Source organism: Lutra lutra, chromosome X (genome assembly GCF_902655055.1).
Source record: "Lutra lutra chromosome X, mLutLut1.2, whole genome shotgun sequence".
Taxonomy (NCBI): domain Eukaryota; kingdom Metazoa; phylum Chordata; class Mammalia; order Carnivora; family Mustelidae; genus Lutra; species Lutra lutra.
In genome coordinates this window covers 41,147,623-41,166,052 of record NC_062296.1, presented here as the reverse complement: position 1 = coordinate 41,166,052, position 18,430 = coordinate 41,147,623, and the positions used below count along the sequence as shown (strand labels likewise).

The 18,430-nt window shown below is 38.4% G+C and overlaps 1 pseudogene; it reads right to left on the bottom strand.

Annotated features, from left to right (window-relative positions):
- Positions 1 to 253: 253 nt before the first annotated feature.
- On the bottom strand, positions 254 to 568 carry LOC125091576 (myocilin opposite strand protein-like; annotated as a pseudogene).
- Between the last annotated feature and the right edge of the window lie 17,862 nt (positions 569 to 18,430).

The window sequence follows — 18,430 nt, the reverse complement described above, 5'->3', positions numbered from 1 at the left end:
TCATCTTTGTTGGGATAAAATGAGTCAGGATTTTTTGGATTCTTTAGGAGAAGTATTAGACATGTTAACTATTTTCACAGGATTGCTAAAATCTGTCAGTCTTCTTGACTGATTAGTAAGTACTATTCCTGAGATGTAGTGTGACAGTTTTCCAATTTTTTTTTTTTTTTAATCATTGACTTGGCTTGAAAAACCAAAGATTGCCCCAGTGCATTCGTGAGGATAAACACCACTCAGCCATGATCTGATCGTGAGGAAAGAAAGAACAAAGATGTTCCAAGACCGTCTTCAAAGACCCCCCCGACTTTGCTGAAGGGCTCTCACAGCCGGCTCAGACTCTGCAGTCTTCAGCGGGGGAAGGAGGCGGCGCGGGAGGTTCTGAAGGGCCAGCCATGCCAGCAGGGCCTTGCTCCAAGTCCAGAGTGGGGGGCATCTCCCCGGCTTCATCACTTTTCTTGGTAGAGAGCTCTTCTCCCGTAGCCATGGTGACTCTGCGCCTGGTCACCTCGGAGGCCAGGTCTCCATAGGGCAGGTTGTTGGTGTGGACTGCGGGGCTCTTCTAAGCCATGGCCTTGCACTCCGAGGACTCAAGGACTCCCGGCCGTCGGCACCTCTGAATCTTTTGACCCCAACTCAGCTCAGTCTGGGACCCGTTCCACTCTTCAGCTCATGGTCTCGGGGAGAAGTGCCCCTGTTACAAACTCTGGACCCACATGTCAGCGACAGCACCTCGCAGGGAAGGAAAAGACCAAAATGCCACCACTCCAGTTTTCCAATTTTATATGGCAGTTTCGATGATGAAATATTGGCTGCCTCAAATGTCTTGGAGGCATTCCTCCAGTGAACTGCATCGATGCAGGAAATTCTTCAGAGTTCTGTGAAGGGAAATCAATCCTTGGGAAGATCAGGGAGGTGCTCTGCATGTTACTAAAGCAAATTTGGTTAAGACACAGCAATAGGGAGAAGAGAAAGACATTCTGGAAGCTGGTGTCAAATAACAGCCTACAGATTGAGTTTGTTCTCAATGGAAGAAGATGAGTATGACACTTTTAAATGCTGCTGGGAATATTTCAAATGTGGTGACACACTTTGGTAATGGACTCCTTTAAAGAGTTGAATGCCTTGGTAGAGGTGAATACTCATTCTCCTCTCACTTCAGGGAGACTAGGTGGCTAAATGGAAGAAAAAAACAGTGCAAGGGCCCCTTAGTCCCTGACATAGTTTCTCTGGTGACTTCCTGTTGCCACTCGGTCTTAAGTATTCAGTGATTTATTCATAACACTTGTTGAGTGTTGAATGGGTCATTAGTCTCCTTTATTAAGGTTATTTAGAGAAATGGGATATCTCAGCAGAAAAAGTTGCAGTTGAATACTTTGTATATAGTAGATGATGGTTTTGGTGTCTCAGAGGGAGAAAACTAAATAACAAAACTTTCTTAGCCCTTACACAACCCTATGAAGTATCCTTATTAATTCCATTATATAGATGAAGAATCCATAGTTTAGATTGTGGAGCCTACATCTTTTTTTTTTCTTTCTTCTTTATTTGAGAGAGAGAGAGAGAGAAAGAGGGAGAGCAAGCATGGGGTGAGGGGCAGAGTGAGAAGTAGACTACCTGCTGAGCAGGGAGCCTGAGGCAGGGCTTCATCCAGGGACACCGGGATCATGACCTGAGTTGAAGGCGGATGCTTAACTGACTGAGCCACCCAGGCGCCCCTGTGGAGACTACATCTTTAATCATAAAACTGTATTGCTTCTTCTTTTTTTAAATTTCTTTTCAGTGTTCCAGAATTTATTGTTTATGCACCACACCCAGTGCTCCATGCAATGTATTGCTTCTTTGTATGGGGAAGTGACTTTATCTGAAGAAAATAGGGCTTACTGAACACTTTGCTTAGATGAAATACAGTGTGCTTATATAAAGTTAGGGAAGGACGCATCTTTAGTTACCCATATTAACAAGGTGGGCTTTCTGAGTTGCATTTTCTGGTTAACTGAGAATGTTTATGGATATTTATTCCACTTCTCATTCACATGGTGGTGGTTTCAAGATTACTAACAACATATGGTTTCACTTATTTGTGGAGCATAACAAATAGCATGGAGGACAAGGGGAGTTAGAGAGGAGAAGGGAGTTGAGGGAAATTGGAAGGGGAGGTGAACCATGAGAGACTATGGACTCTGAAAAACAATCTGAGGGTTTTGAAGGGGCGGGGGGTGGGAGGTTGGGGGAACCAGGTGGTGGGTATTGGAGAGGGCATGGATTGCATGGAGCACTGGGTGTGGTGCAAAAACAATGAATACTGTTAGGCTGAAAATAAATATAAAAAATTAAAAAAAAAGATTACTAACAACAAATGAGGGCAAGACTTGAAGCATAAGCAGTTTTCAAGTCTCACATTTGTTACTGTTGGATTGGCTAAAACAAGTCAAGTGGCTGAGCCCAGACTCAAAGGATGGAGAGAAAGTCTACCTTTTGGTAGTAGGAGTGGCAAAGTTGCAAAGGGGGTGTGCATACAGGGATTTGTGGACAAATTAGGAGCCATTATTAAAACAATCTACCACACCTCCCATTGCATCTCTCACTTGGTTTTAAAGCTTGTTCTTTAGCCATATAGGATTGCTTTTTCTTCTCTGAAATGTCTTGCTGGTTCTTGTTTCTGTGCCTTTGCTTGTGTTGTTCTCTATACTTGAAATATACTCCATTACCCATTGTTCTCTCACCCTATCACCATTTGGTTGGTTAATATCTATTTATTCCTTAAAGGTCACCTTCTGCTTCCTCAGTCTCCCCTGTACTCTGTGCAAACTTCCATCATCACACTCTATTACATTCATCTGTTTGAATACATATTTGATACATATTTATCTCCTCTTACCAGGCTTTAATCCCCCTTGAGGGCAAGTACTGGATTTTATTTTGTGTACCTTGAACTTGGCAGTGTACTTGCTATATAACAGGAGCTTAATATATATATTCCTAATAATGCAACAAATAAAGTGCTTCCCAATATTTTGGTAGCTGTGGTGCTGCCTGTTTTTCTGACCCTGCAAACTGAAATTTTTTGCTGAAGTTATAACCAGTTGTTTGATTTCTTCAAGGTTCTATAAGACTTTCAAAACTTAGGGTTGATTTTCTATTGAGACTTTGCAAGGCCATTTTGAGATATGGGGAGAGATACTGTAGGATGTTATCAAAACCACCAAAAGCCTTGCTTAGGTGGGTACTAGCCAAAGCTATTGCCCTTACTTGCTGAGAAGAATGGTTCATTTCTCATATTTGATGTGAAAATACAAAGTCTTATAGATATAAAGTGCTAAGCTAAGTAGCAGAGGGGACAGTAAGAGTGTTGCCTAGGAATTGAACATGTGTATCATATACAATATTTGTGTTTCTGGATGAGAGGTCAGAGAGATAGCTAATATGCTGAAGAAATATGGTGACAGCCATTTGTACCCAGAGATAAGAAAATGAAATGTTGCTCATGATGTACAAGAGGTACTGAGAATGATTGAAAGTCTGTGAACTTGTATGTTTTCATGTCTGTCAGCAGATATTTTTCTCCTTCTTTCAAAGCACCAGCCTTTTCATACATAGTCTTTATTCTTCATCCCCTTTCAAAAAACAAACAAAAAAACAACCCAGCATTTAATAGCCTTTGCTGAGAAAGAAGTGAACACATTTCAACAAATCAGATACCCACTTAGCTTAGCCTGGCAGAGGCTCTCACTTAGAAATCTGCCATAATGGAGCCACTGAGCTTAGGCTGCCCAGGGATTTCAAAGGCTTTAATGATCCCAGCTCATTGTTTTCCACCAATGCCTCTATCTTCAACAAAAGAAGCAGTGGCCCCAGTGAGGCTTTCTTTACTTCTGCAAGCTTTATCATCTTTTGTCTCTGCTCAGTCTTTACCTCCTCTAAAAAGCATTCATGCCATCTAGCTCACCTTCTGGTTGGATGGAGGCACTGCCTTATTCTCCAATGATAGAGGTCTATTCAAGGGAGATATTCAGGCCTTTGAAAAGACCTGGATATCGGGAGAAACGTGGAGCTTGGGGAGAAAGATATAAAACCAAATACTGGGGCCCCTGGGTGGCTCAGTGGGTTAAGCCGCTGCCTTCGGCTCGGGTCATGATCTCAGGGTCCTGGGATGGAGCCCCGCATCGAGCCCCGCATCAAGCCCCGCATCGGGCTCTCTGCTCAGCAGGGAGCCTGCTTCCTCCTCTCTCTCTGCCTGCCTCTCTGCCTGCTTGTGATCTCTCTCTGTCAAATAAATAAATAAAATCTTTAAAAAAAAAAAACAAATACTATATGTTCTTTTCCAGCATATGACCTTCAAAATTCACAAAAATTCTTGTCAGTTTAAAATTTCTAAAGCCTCAGATTCTAAAAAAGCTCTTTGTGGGGCTTTGTTTTTAAGGATTTGAGAACTGGATTTTGGTGGGTCACATGACCCCCTATTGGATCTCTCATTTACAACTTGAATTTTTGCAAAGTGCAAGGCCTTTGCAAAGCCATAAATACACGGAACATGGCTTCATCTTTCTTAGCCCTTGTCTTCTAGTCAGCTTTACAAGGTAACTGCCTCCAGACCACAACCTACCATTGCCTGTAAGATTTTGAAAGTGCCTCTTAAAATCTTGTGAGCAGGAGCTTCCCCACCCACGTGAAGCCATTAACAGAACTCAAAATAGTTTATCAGCACAAGCTTGGGAGATGAATAGGATGCTGAAGAGCAAGACAGGGTGGTAGAGTGATGTAGGTAACTGACTGCCTCTAAAAGGTTGATGGGTGAAGGGAATTAGGAAAAGACTGGATTTGAAAGGCATGCATAAGTTCCTGAGGGAAAGGGATAATTTTTATAAGGATCCTCCAAAGCAGCAATGGCCACAGTCGCCAAACTGTGGAAAGAACCAAGATGCCCTTCAACGGACGAATGGATAAGGCAGATGGGGTCCATATACACTATGGAGTATTATGCCTCCATCAGAAAGGATGAATACCCAACTTTTGTAGCAACATGGACGGGACTGGAAGAGATTATGCTGAGTGAAATAAGTCAAGCAGAGAGAGTCAATTATCATATGGTTTCACTTATTTGTGGAGCATAACAAATAGCATGGAGGACAAGGGGAGTTAGAGAGGAGAAGGGAGTTGAGGGATATTGGAAGGGGAGGTGAACCATGAGAGACTATGGACTCTGAAAAACAATCTGAGGGTTTTGAAGGGGCGGGGGGTGGGAGGTTGGGGGAACCAGGTGGTGGGTATTGGAGAGGGCATGGATTGCATGGAGCACTGGGTATGGTACAAAAACAATGAATACTGTTACACTGAAAATAAATTTAATAAATAAATAAATAAATAAAATCTTAAAAAAAGGGGAAAAAAAGGATCCTCCAAAACAGTTATTAGTTTCCTCAGTATTCTAGAGATTTATTTTGCATACACAAGCAAATATGAATATAGGGTTATCCCCATCTTTTTTTTTTAAATTTGTTTATTTATTTGGCAAAAAGAGAGATCACAAGTAGGGAGAGAGGCAGGCAGAGAGAGGAGGGGAAGCAGGATCCCTGCTGAGCAGAGACCTCAATGTGGGGCTTGATCCAAGACCCTGAGGTCATGACCTGAGCCAAAGGTTGAGGCTTAGCCCACTAAGCCAGCCAGGTGTCCCATCCCCATCTTTTATTTTTTTTTTTAAACATAGATAGTCGTATAGAACATACATTATTCTGCTTCACTTAAGATATCTTGGACATATTTTGATGACAGTATAGGGAGGACTTCATCATTCCTTTTTATAGATGTGCAGTAGTCTATCTAATAAGCATGTCCTATTTTCTCAACTCAATCCCTATTGATAGAATTGCATTTTTGTGATATACATGAGAATGCCTTTCTCCCTAGTCTTACCATATTGTAAATTATCAGATTTTTATTTTTTCCAGTCTAGTAAATTAAAAGGCATATTTAAGTTTTATTTTGTAATTCTTTTATTATTAGTGGATTTGCACATTTTCCCATATGTTTTAAGAGCCATTTGAATTTCCTTTTCAGTGTACTGTTGCATTCTTTGACCAGTTTTTGTTGTTGGGTTGTTGGCCTTTTAACATAATGTACTAATCTTTCGAATTTGAGTCTATTAGGAAGCCTTCCTCTGATATACAAAATGAGATGCAGAACCCCATTACATTCAGTGTAAAATACTAAGCATCATACTGTCAGGAGTAAAGCTGGGTTGATATGAGAAGAGCATGGGAGGAGGTTGTTCCCAAGTACATAATCAGATAAAGGGGTGCCTTTTTTTTTACACACTTCACAGCACTCACCGTAGCACATACCCTCCCCAATGTCCATAACCCCACCACCCTCTCCCTCCCCCCCACCCCCAGCAACCCTCAGTTTGTTTTGTGAGATTAAGAGTCTCTTATGGTTTGTCTCTAAAGGGGTGCCTTTTAAACAACTGTTGAAAAGGTTTTATTGCTGATATGATGAAAATGCATCAGAGGAAGCAGTGTGAAAAATAAGACACATAGGTATAGCAGCCAAGGATATCATGTCTCCATTCTCCCCACGAGCTAATAGCCCAGGCCAATTTGGCTTAACTGGCTTAGTCTCTGCCCCTTGTTGGAAACTGGCTATTACCTCTCTTCACTAACCATTGATGACTAGTTCTGTGTGGTTGGGTTTCTGTGAGTAGCTTTAGCTTCAGGTTAATATAGACAGAGCTCACTCTATGAACATTTAAGTTTCTTTATATTTTTTAATTTTAATAATTTATTTAACTCAATATATCTAAAATATTATCACTTTAACATGTAATCAATATAAAAATAACAATATAGTTTATATTGTTGTTTTCCATATTAGGTTTTAAAAATCCAGGGGTGATTGGATGGCTCAGTTGGTTAAGCAGCTGCCTTCAGCTCAGGTCATGATCCTAGCATCCTGGGATTGAGCCCCATGTCCATATGGGGTTCCCTGCTCAGTGGGGAGTTGGCTTTGCCCTCTCCCTCTGCCCCTCCCTCCTCCTGCTTATGCGTGCATATTCTTTTTTCTTTCTTAAATTAAAAAAAATGAAAAAACCCAATATGCATTTTATGCTTATAGCATATTTCAATTTAGATTAGCTGCATTTCAAGGGCTCAATGGCCACCTGACCTGGCAGCTGCCATATTAGACAACATAGTTATAGGCAATGAAGAGCTATTGAAGTCTTTTTAAAAAAATTAACTGTACTTTTTAAACAGTTTACTTTGAAGTAATTTTAGTTTTACAGAGAGTTCTCATATGTCCTTTAACCAGTTTCCTCTAATATTGATTTTTAAATTTTCTGTATTGTACAACATTTTGTCCCTTTTTCTACCTTTTTGAGAGATTTCTTCCATTTTAAAATCTTCTCATGTATATTTTATTTCATATTTTTAATTTCTAAGAGCTTTGTCTTGTTCTCTGGTTATTTCTACTTATGGTACACTGTTCTTGGTTCATAGGTATACTATCCTTGATCTCTCTGTTGTTATTAATCAGTTTTTAGTACTCCCAGCATTGTTTCTATTGCTTATTTTTTTAAACCCTTTTTTTGTTAGTGCCTTTCCTAAAAGGTTTGGTGATTCCTGGTTGTTCTCATGTTTAATGTAAAGCATTAGTAAATACAAAAGCACATGAATGGACAACCATCTGTGGGTGGGACTTGACAACAAGTAAAAATCACACTGGATAATTATGTGAAGACACAACTTTTTGAGGGGTGCCTGGGTGGCTCAGTGGGTTAAGCCTCTGCCTTCAGCTCAGGTCATGATCCCAGGGTCCTGGGATCGAGCCCCGCTTTGGGCTCTCTGCTCAGTGGGGAGCCTGCTTCCCCCTCTCTCTCTGCCTGCCTCTCTGCCTACTTGTGATCTCTCTATCTATCAAATAAATAAATAAAATCTTTAAAAAAAAGACACAACTTTTTAATTAGGAGTCCCTTATTAATATCTATAGATCTTTTCTCATGAGCTGCTCAGCATCCCTGCGGAAGTGTTCTTCAGTTTTTTGCCTGGGCAGTATAATCATGTCTGCTAGTATTGTGAGAGATACATGAGGGAAGAGAACTGAGGGTTTCACTATTCATCATGTGGACATTTATTTAATGCTTTTTATTTCAGTAAGATCTTTCCTGCTCATCTTCTGCTGTTCCTGGGATCCCCAAGTCCAGATCTTGTCTGGTTTAACCTTATTGGAAATTGATCTGTGTGGAGTAGGAAGTAGTTGTCTATCACCTGCCCACTTCTGTATTCCTTCCTTCAGGGATATCTTGTATCTCTAATTTTTGAGCCTCTCCTGGATTTTTGAGACCAAGGTAGGCTTGCTACTTGATGACTACTATTACTACAGGCTTAGATTTCAAATTTATCTGACCTGCAAAGTCAGCTACTACTTAGTTGTCAGCTTTCCATTTTTCATAGATGGTTAATTGTCTGCTATTTTCTCCCCTCCCAATCTCTTTGCACATATGGGTTTATGTGTTTTTATTCATTTATTGTCATTTTAGTGAGGATTCAGGAGAAAGTGGAGATAAACAGTGTTCAGTAATCAATGCTTAGCCCAAAGTCTGAGCATTTGATTTTAAGAATTATTCTTGTATAAAAATGGTTCCATCAGCCTGGTGTGCTTTTTAAATGCCAGAGGCTCAAGAATGTCTCCTGTATGAGCTTTGGCATGTTTTGCTGCCCTGGCTGCTTAAAATTGCAAAGCTGTTCTGGACAACACGAATCTAATTGCCTCAAAGTGAATAACTGAATAATTTTACTTTCATGTAAGCCTATGATTTTTCTCTAAAGGTACAAAAGGACAGAGCTATAGCATGCAAGAGGTAGTAGAGCACTAATCTTATAGGTCATTGATCACAGAGTTTCCCAAGTTGTAATCTATGGGGTATTTATTCGTCAAAGTTCTCTGAGAGAAAAGATTTCTGTGGTCAAACAAATTAGGGAACTCTCTATAGCAGAGCCCCACTTTGAGACTTCACAGAATATATGTCTTTAGTCTCAGAGAAGTCTGTTGAAACTTCCATTTCCAGCATGTGGCTGACTTTGCTGAGTTGGCACAAAAGGAGTGATTTTACAGAGGCCAAAAAATAGTTGGAAACAGGAGAAACCTGAGAAGTAAGCTAGCCTTCAAACTAACTTTTTTCCCTCAGGGCTTTTCTTGAATTCTTGAGACCTTGAGCTTCTCCTTTAAAAAACTGCTTTGGAAATGGGGAACAGGCGGTAAAGCCTAAAGCCAAGACAGATGGTTTTTACAGGAAATCCCTGAATAAAGCTGGGAGTCCAAAGATGTACCCCCAATGTGATGGTGAATGATGACTAGCTAGTCCTATAAAATACTGTAAAATTGTCCCATAAAGAGAATACTAGGCTTAGATCTCAACAGATGTGAAAAAGTATCAAGCAAAAGTCCGTTGATTAAAAAAAAAAAGAAAGCTTTTGCAATCTAGAAATAATGGTATGCTTGTAACCTGATACAGGGAATCTGTAAGTCTTAACACCAAACATCATTTTTGATGGAGGAATATTGAATTTATCCCCTTTAAGAAAGGAAATGAGGAGGCTGACTCTCATTTCTTCTGTTCAGTATTATGTTTGAAGTTCTAGCTATTGTACAAAAGACAAGGGAAAGAAATAAAAGATATAATTGGAAAGGAAGGAATAAACCATCATTTGTACATTTTCTGATTTTCTATTGCAAAGAGCTTCAAGTATCTGAGGATAAATTATTTGAAGCAATAAGAATATAACAACATTAACAGATTAAATACACAGAAATCAACTCCACTTCTTTTCATTAGGACCAATTATTAGAAATGTTAGAAAGTACAATAAAAAATATTTGATAGGAACCACAAATAAAAAGCAATCAAGAATTTTTTAAGTCACAAGCCCTTTATAGGAAACATAAAAGTGGAGGGATATACTATGGTTATGGAGACTCAATAGCAGCAATTAGTGAATTCTCTCCAAATTCATCTGTAGTCTTAGCACAGTTCCATTCAAATTCTCAACAGAGTTTTCCATGGAACTTGATAAGCTGCTTCTAAAACATATGGAAAAACAAGAACTAGTAATAGCCATTACATTCCCAAAGAACAAGAGATCAGGAATGGGGGTGAGGGTGGGAGACATTTCCCTCTAAAGCATATTATAAAAATACAGTAATTAAGAATGCATTGAAAATGAGACTGATTATATTGAAGTACAGCCTATATACCGTAAAATGCCCCTATTTAAAATATATAGGGTAATGAATTTGAACAAATGTATATACCTGTGAAGTCACTACCTTTTTACAGTTGACGGGCTTCACTCAACCCTCAGTCCTTGGCAACCACTGATCTACCTGTTGTTACTATAGATATTTTTGGAGTCACCATTTTTGAAACTCAGTTAAAGTTGAACTTCTGCATACCCTCTGATCTGGCAATTTGACTTCTAGGGATATACACTACAGAAATTCTTACACATGTGCACAGGAAGCAGGCACATGAGTTGGCATCACGGCTGCTTGCAGCACCCATCCTGGCTGTACATTGCTCTTGCTTCTTGTTTATGCTGCCGTTCTTTGACTCACTTTTTCCTTTTCCCTTTCCCCCCCTTTTCTTGTAATATTGGTCTTGCTTGTTTTCCCTGTTGTTTACTTTGTTCTTCCCTCATTGTTTCTTAGATTTTATGTCACTGACATTTTTTTCAAGTTTACTATGCAGTGAACCCTCCTTTTATTTTGCATTGGCTATAATCATGGTATTGGAGTTTTCTCTGCTATTTTTGTCATCACCTACTCTCTAGTAGTTGTTTCTGCAATAGATACAGTTTGAAAAAAGGGGGAAAAACCCCAAATCCCTCAGATTTCATGGCTTTCTGGATGCTGTAGGTGGCAAAAGGCAGGCCTCAAGGCAAGTGGGGGTCTTGGGATAGCAATACCACATTGACCTAGTGGTCAGGCTTTTAGAAACCTGAGTGGCCTGGAATAGTTGTGACTGCAGGTAAGTGACCAATAATCACAACAGTGTGCAATTTATACTAAAAGAGAGGAATGGAATTAGTTTTAAGTTGGATTTTGATTTATTGATTTAGAATTGTTTGAAATTTAGGATTACTTCTTCCTTGCTATGGGCTCCTACCTTTTTGCATATAAACAGGTTCACATCTCTCCCATATATTTATATTTTATTAATTAATTAATTTTAAATTAAAGTATAGTTGACATACACTATTATGTTGACTTCAGATGTATGACACAATGATCAGACATTTATATACATTATGAAATCCTTACCATGATAAGTTAGAGTTACCATCTCTCCCATCTATAAAAAGTTACTTTTTGCCTGAGGTCCACTACTGGCTAATGACTTATCATTCTCCTTTCCATATCTACATTTCCTAATATTTCTTTTTAATTCTTATTTGAAATTTTGTTTTAATTCCAATGTAGTTAACAGTGATACAGTAGATTCAGGTGTATAGTATAGTGATTCAACAATTCCATATGCTGCTCAGTGCTCATCAAGATAAATGTACTCTTAATCCCCTTCACCTATTTCATCCATCCCCCATACATTTCCCCTCTGGTGACCATCAATTTGTTCTATATAATTAAGAGCCTGTTTCTTGATTAGTCTCTTTTTTTCCCTTTGTTTACTGTTTTAGTAAATTCCACATATGAGGGAAATCATATGGTATTTTTTTTTCTCTGACTGGCTAATTTCATTTAGTGTTATACTCTCTAGATCCATCCATGCCATTGCAAATGGCTAGATTTCATTCTCCTTTATGGCTGAATACTATTCCATTGTGTATATATACACCGCATCTTCTTTAGCTATTCACCTACCAATGGGCACAGGCTACTTCTATAATTTGGCTATTGTAAATAATGCTGCTGTAAACTTTGGGGTGCATGTATTCTTTTCAATTAGTGTCTTTGTATTTTGGGGTTAAATACTGAATCATATGGTAGTTCCATTTTTAAATTTTTGAGGAACCTGCATATTGTTTTCCACAGTGGCTGCACCAGTTTGCATTCCCACCAACAGTACATGAAGTTTCCTTTTTCTACACATCTTTTTTTCTTGTTTTGTTGATTTTAGCCATTCTGACAGGTGTGAGGTGATAACTCATTGTAATTTTGATTTTGATTTCTTTGATGATGAGTGATGTTGAGTATCTTTTCATGTGTCTATTGGCCATCTGTATGTATTCTTTGGAGAAATGTCTGTTCATGTCTTCTGCCCCTTTTTAAGTTAGATTATTTGTTTTTTGGGTGTTGAGTTGTATTAAGTTCTTTATATATTTTGGATACTAACCCTTTATTGGATATATCATTTACAAATGTCTTCTCCCATTCCATAGATTGCATTTTAGTTTTTGTTTATTGTTTCTTTTGCTGTGCAGAAGCCTTTTATTTGGATAAAGACCCAATAGTTTATTTTTGCTTTTGTTCTGCTTGCCTCAGGAAGCATAAATAGAAAAATGTTACTATGGTTGATGTCTGAGAAATTATCGCCTGTGCTCTCTTTGAGGATTTCTATGGTTTCAGGTCTTATATTTAGGTCTTTAATCCATTTTGAGTTTACTTTTGTGTATGGTGTAAGAAAGTGGTGCAGTTTCATTCTTTTTCATGTAGCTACCCAGTTTTCCCACCACCGTGTGTTGAAGAGACTGTTTTCTTTGCATTAAATATTCTTTCCTGATTTGTGGAAGATTAATTGACTAGATACTTGTGGATTAATTTCTAGGTTTTCTATTCTGTTCTCTTAATCTATGTGCTTATTTTTGTGCCAGTACCATACCATTTTGATTACTATAGTTTTGTAATATGACTTGAAGTCTGGAATTGTGGTACCTCCAGTTTTGCTTTTCTTTTTCAAAATTGTTTTGGCTATTCATGGCCTTTGTGGTTACATACAAATTTTAGGATTGTTTGTTCTAGTTCTGTAAAAAATGCTGCTGGTATTTTGGTAGGGATTGCATTAAACATGTAGATTATTTCAGGTAGTATAGACATTTAAATAATATTTGTTCTGATCCATGAACATGGAATGTCTTTCCATTTCTTTCTCTCATCTTCAATGTCTTTCATCAGTGTTTTATAGTAGTCAGAGTACAGGTCTTTCACTCCTTTGGTTAGGTTTATTCCTAGGTATCTTATTATTTTTGGTGCAATTGTAAATGAGATTGTTTTCTTAATTAATTTCTCTTTCTGCTGCCTCATTATTGTTGTATAGAAATGAGACAGATTTTTGTATATTGATTTTGTATCCTGTGACTTTACTGAATTCATTTATCAGTTCTAGTAGTTTTTTGGTGGAGTCTTTTGCATTTTCTAAATACAGTATATCATCTGTAGATAGTGAAAATTTTACTTCTTCTTTACCCATTTGGATGCATTTTATTTCTTTTTATTGTCTGATTACTGTGGCTAGGCTTTCCAGTACTATGTGGAATAAAACTGGTGAGAGTGGGTATCCTTGTCTTGTTTCTGACCTCAGGGAAAAAGTTCTCAGTTTTTTCCTATTGATTATGATATTACATAGCCACCTTTCTTGAAAGAATTCTCTACATTCTTTTGCTTCCTATCCTCTCTTTCAACCGCTGAGCCTACTGCAATCTGTTTTCACTTCTATCACTTTATTACATTGGCACTTTACTAAGATTGCGGATGAACTCTGTTTTGCTAAATTAGATGGACAGTCTTCTGTGCTTATGTATCCTTGACCTCCCTTGCAGCATTTGTTTCTGTGGATCACTCCTTTCTGAAGAATTTGTCCCTCCTTGTTTCTTCTGTGAGCTATTCTCTCATGATTTCTCTCATCTGTCTAGCCACTCATTTCTTTAAGTCTCTCTCTTAATGTTGGTGTTTCTTTGAGTTCTCATACTTGATCATATTCTGTTTTTATTCTTAGTGACTGATCTCATCCTCTCCCATGACCCCAAATCTAATCTCTTCAGTTCTGGGGCTCTCACCTGAACTCTACAAGCATATCTTTAACCTCACCATGTAGATAATCATTCAACCTGGTCAACCCTGAACAATAGGTTTGCAGAATGAGACTGAACAGAGAGAGGGTCTTCAGTGCCTTGCCATTTAAACTTTGACATGATCAGGACCTACAGTAAACTTCCTGTTTCCTGGTTAGATGGATGCTAAGGTCCAGCTCCTTCAGAGCTGGCTGTGAATCCTGGTTCTCTTAGAATGAGACTTTGGCTAAGTCTCTTAACCTCTCTGACCCTTAGTTTCTGCATCCATGAAATGGGGATCATAATAATAATATCTTTCATATAAGATTTTGGTGAAGATTACATGATTAAAAGATTAAATTATGGAAAATCCTTTGCACTGGTTCTGACACTTGGTGAGCACTCAGTGATATTGAATTTATTTTACTTAATTGTTATTGATATTTGGTTGCTGTGTTTTTTTTTAAGGTTGAGTACATGAGTACTTGAGTACATGTAAGTACTTGAGTACATGTAAGTACATGAGTACTTATAGGCTATTGTGAGCCTTACCTTTATCTTCTGTAAAATAGGAATTAATATATCACCCAAGTGATATATATTTTTCCATGGTGAACATGCAATGAAATAATGCAGGATTCTACAAACTTTTTTTGTAAAGGGCCAGGTGGTAAGTATCATCAGTTTTGTAGGCCATATGGTTTTTGATATAACTATTCAAATTGCTATTGTGGCACTGAAGCAGCCATAGATAATATGCAAATGAATGTGCATGGGTGTGTTATTTTTATGTTTCATGAAATATTACTCTTCTTTTGATTTTTTTCAATCGTTTGAAAATGTAAACATCATTCTTAGCCTGGGTAGTCATACAAAAACAGGTGAGAACCAAATTCGACTCAAGTGCTCTAGTTTATTGATCCCTGAAATTATGCATGCAAATTGGAGATTCCAGCCAAGGAGTAGAAGTACTTGTATTCACTTGACTAAAGAACATTCTTCTCTATCTGGGAAGGTTTGTTCAGGCAAAGGGGACAGCTGGTCTTCTCTCATATGGATGTTAGCTCTGGCCATTGTCATTCCTTCTGTGTAGGAGGAGGGAAAGATTGTAATCAGTCTTTGGCTTCTTCAAAGTCTCTGCCTCTAAAATATGGGCCCCCCACCAAAGTGTCCTTAGATTGGACCAACCATATCAGTAGTTCTCCTTCTTGAGGAAGAGCATAGAGTGGACATTCAATGACTTTCCTTTTAAAATCTGACCTAGTCAGAGAATGAATTTCAGTGTATTTCTCTCTCTCTTCTTGCCATAAATGTTGTTGGATAGATACTATTTTCCAGGCACTGTGGTTGGTACTAGCAATATAAGTGAGTAAGACAGATAAGATTGCTGCCCTCACGGAGCTTACATTTTGGTAGGGAGTGACAAACGTTGATAATTATTGGTGTAATTATTTGGAGGAAAAGGTATTGACACTAGTTTATTTAGATACTTCACCTTTCTTGTTTATGATTGCTTCTGATATCTGTACTTGCTTGCCTACCTGACATCTCCACTTGAATACGTCACTAGCTTCTCAAACTTAGGTTGCTTCACACAGAATTCTTGATTATCTCCATGCTACTTCCAGACCTGTACTCTGCTCAGTTCTTTCCCATCTTAGGCAATTGGAACACCATCTACTCAATTATTTAAGCCAGAAATTGGGGATCATTTTTATACCTTCCTCTCTCTCATCTTCATATCTGGTCGACTACTAAGTTCTGTCTCATTTGTCTCTAAAATATGTCCGGAATTTGGACACTTCTTACAACTTCTGGCATTTTAACACCCTCCTCCAAGTTATCATAATCTCTAGGCTTGATTATTGCAACAGCCTACTGTTTGGTATCCCTCTTCCATTCTAGTCCTCCTGCTGTCTACATGATAGGCATGAAATCAGTTCATATGTCTCTCCCTTAAGATCCTCTAATAGCAGGGCATCTGGATGGCTCAGTCAGTTAAGTGTCTGCCTTCGGCTCAGGTCATGACTTTCAGGTCCTGGGATTGAGTTCCATGTTGGGCTCTCTGCTCAGCAGGGAGTCTGCTTCTCCCTCACCCTCTGCCTGCTTCTCCCCCTGCTTGTGCTAGCACTCTGTCAAATAAACAAACAAATAAATAAATAAAATATTTTTTAAAAAAATCCTCTAATAGCTTCCCATTACATCTAGAACAAACCCTAAACTTCTTATGATGGTCTACCTGATCCTGTATAATCTCACCCCTGTCTACCTCTCTCATCTTATCTTATACTCATTCTCTACCCTGATCCTCATTACTAACTGGAGAGTAAGTCACACTGGCCTCTTTCTTAGGTACATCAAGCTTCTTCCTGTAACTGGGCCACTGAATTGTTGTTCTGTCTTCTTGGAATGATGTCTCCCAGGTTGGCTCATGGCTGGCTCATTCTCATTATTGAGGTCTCAAGTTTAAAGGTAATCTCTTCTCAAAAGTCTTTACAATAGCTGAAGTAGCTACATGTACTCTCTCATATCTAATTATTTTCACATTGTCATAATTTATTTTCTTTGTAGTGGTCATCATTGCTTGATATTATATATTTATTTGTTTCCTGTTTTGCTTGCTATATTTGTACATTTGTTTTGCTATATGTTTGCTATATTATATATTTATTTGTTTCCTATATTTATTATTTGTCTTTCCCTATTAGATTGTAAGCTTCCTGAAATATTTTCTGTCTTTAAGAGTCTTATTTTAGGCATGATAGGGTTTAAGTACCTATGAAGCCTATAAGTAATGATGTCAAATAGACGGTTGTATATATTTAGGTAAAATGCTTAAGCCAGTGTGCCTGACAAATAGTACACATCCAATACCTGTTAGCTATCATCAGCAACAGAAGCAGAAATACTGTCATCACTATCATCACCATTGTCATCCAAATCATTAACTGAAAAGGTATTGAATCATCTTCCATCTTATCACATCAAACAACTAACTTGATTGAACTAAGTAGTTCTTTTAAACTTCTGAGCCAATTTTTGGAGAAAAAATAACTGAAGAATTTACGGGCCCTCCAGGATTTGTGTTGAAGAAATGACTGTCTTTTTTTAGGGTGGGGGGATGAGCCATCCCCCAGTCAGTTTTGGTGTCCCTCAAGAAAACTAATGCAGAGATAATTTGGGTGGCATTTAGAAACTTCTTCCCACAGTTATGTTGCTACTAGACAGATGGAATGATGTGTTTTGAGGCTGTGCTTGTGTTTCCTTAGGCAGTGGCAACTTTTAAAGGATGTTTCTTTCACAGATCTTGTTATTCGTTACAAAATTGCTGTCAGTTTCTGTCCTCTGCTTTCAGTTACATATTATCTCAGCTTTGTGTTGCTGACACCTGTATTTATATAAAACAGTAGATAAAATGTGAAATATATGGATGTATAAGCATATTTCAACACTTTAATGGAGTCTAATAAATCTCAGTAAACTTGCCCCTTTTCATGACATTTATGCTTAATATAGTAATAAGTATGAAGTTGCATCTTTCCTCTATTATCTTTCTAGGAACAGTTGCCTCAGAACATCCTTGAAAACAAGAAGAAAAGAATCCATTGATCCATGCTGAAGCCCTACTCACCCATGTTTATCTCCTTTCCGGAAATGGATAGGTGAAACTCAGGGGCCAGGGTCTTTGGAAGCAGTAGTTATAGTGGAAGGTAATGGCATCTACTGACTTGGAAGGCACATGAAGTTCCATATTTTAATTACAAATTCCAGTTTCTGACACAGATTTTGGTCTGTGAACTTGGAATGCTATTTAAGTTCTCTGGAACTCAGTTTGCTAATCTACAATGTGAGAAAAAAATCCTTACATCTTGGGCTTGGAAGAATAAGTGATATGGTGATATTTGGGAACTGAAGGTGTAGATGCTCTATGAGAAGTTTTGTCTACTTTTCCTGCCTGCTCATTTCTGTGACTTCCTTTCAAATATTCCTTGACCTCTGTACCTGCCTCATGGTTCTTCCAACAATGTTTTTTTCCTTTCATTTAGGTAGGTGGCCTCTACAACACGTTGACCTTCTCACCAACTATACAGTTCCTCTCTACTCTACTTCAGCCGACCATAACCACACCTTGGACATTTCTGAACTTTGAATTATTTCATCTCTTTGATCTCAAAATCAGAGCTACCCCTCTCCATAATGATCCTCTAACTCCCTTGCCCTTTTATTCACACTGAATCTGCTCCTGCCACCCATATCACAACCCTATATCATAACAACAACACTAGATACTCAGCTCTTCCTAGTTCACATTATTCTTCTTGTTTGTCCTTACCTCCTGCCCACCAGAGATCCCACAGTGGCCATGCCACTGATGGTTGCTTTGGTATCCCTGGACTCTACAATCTGACTTTGCCACATGCTCACTAGGCCTTTGA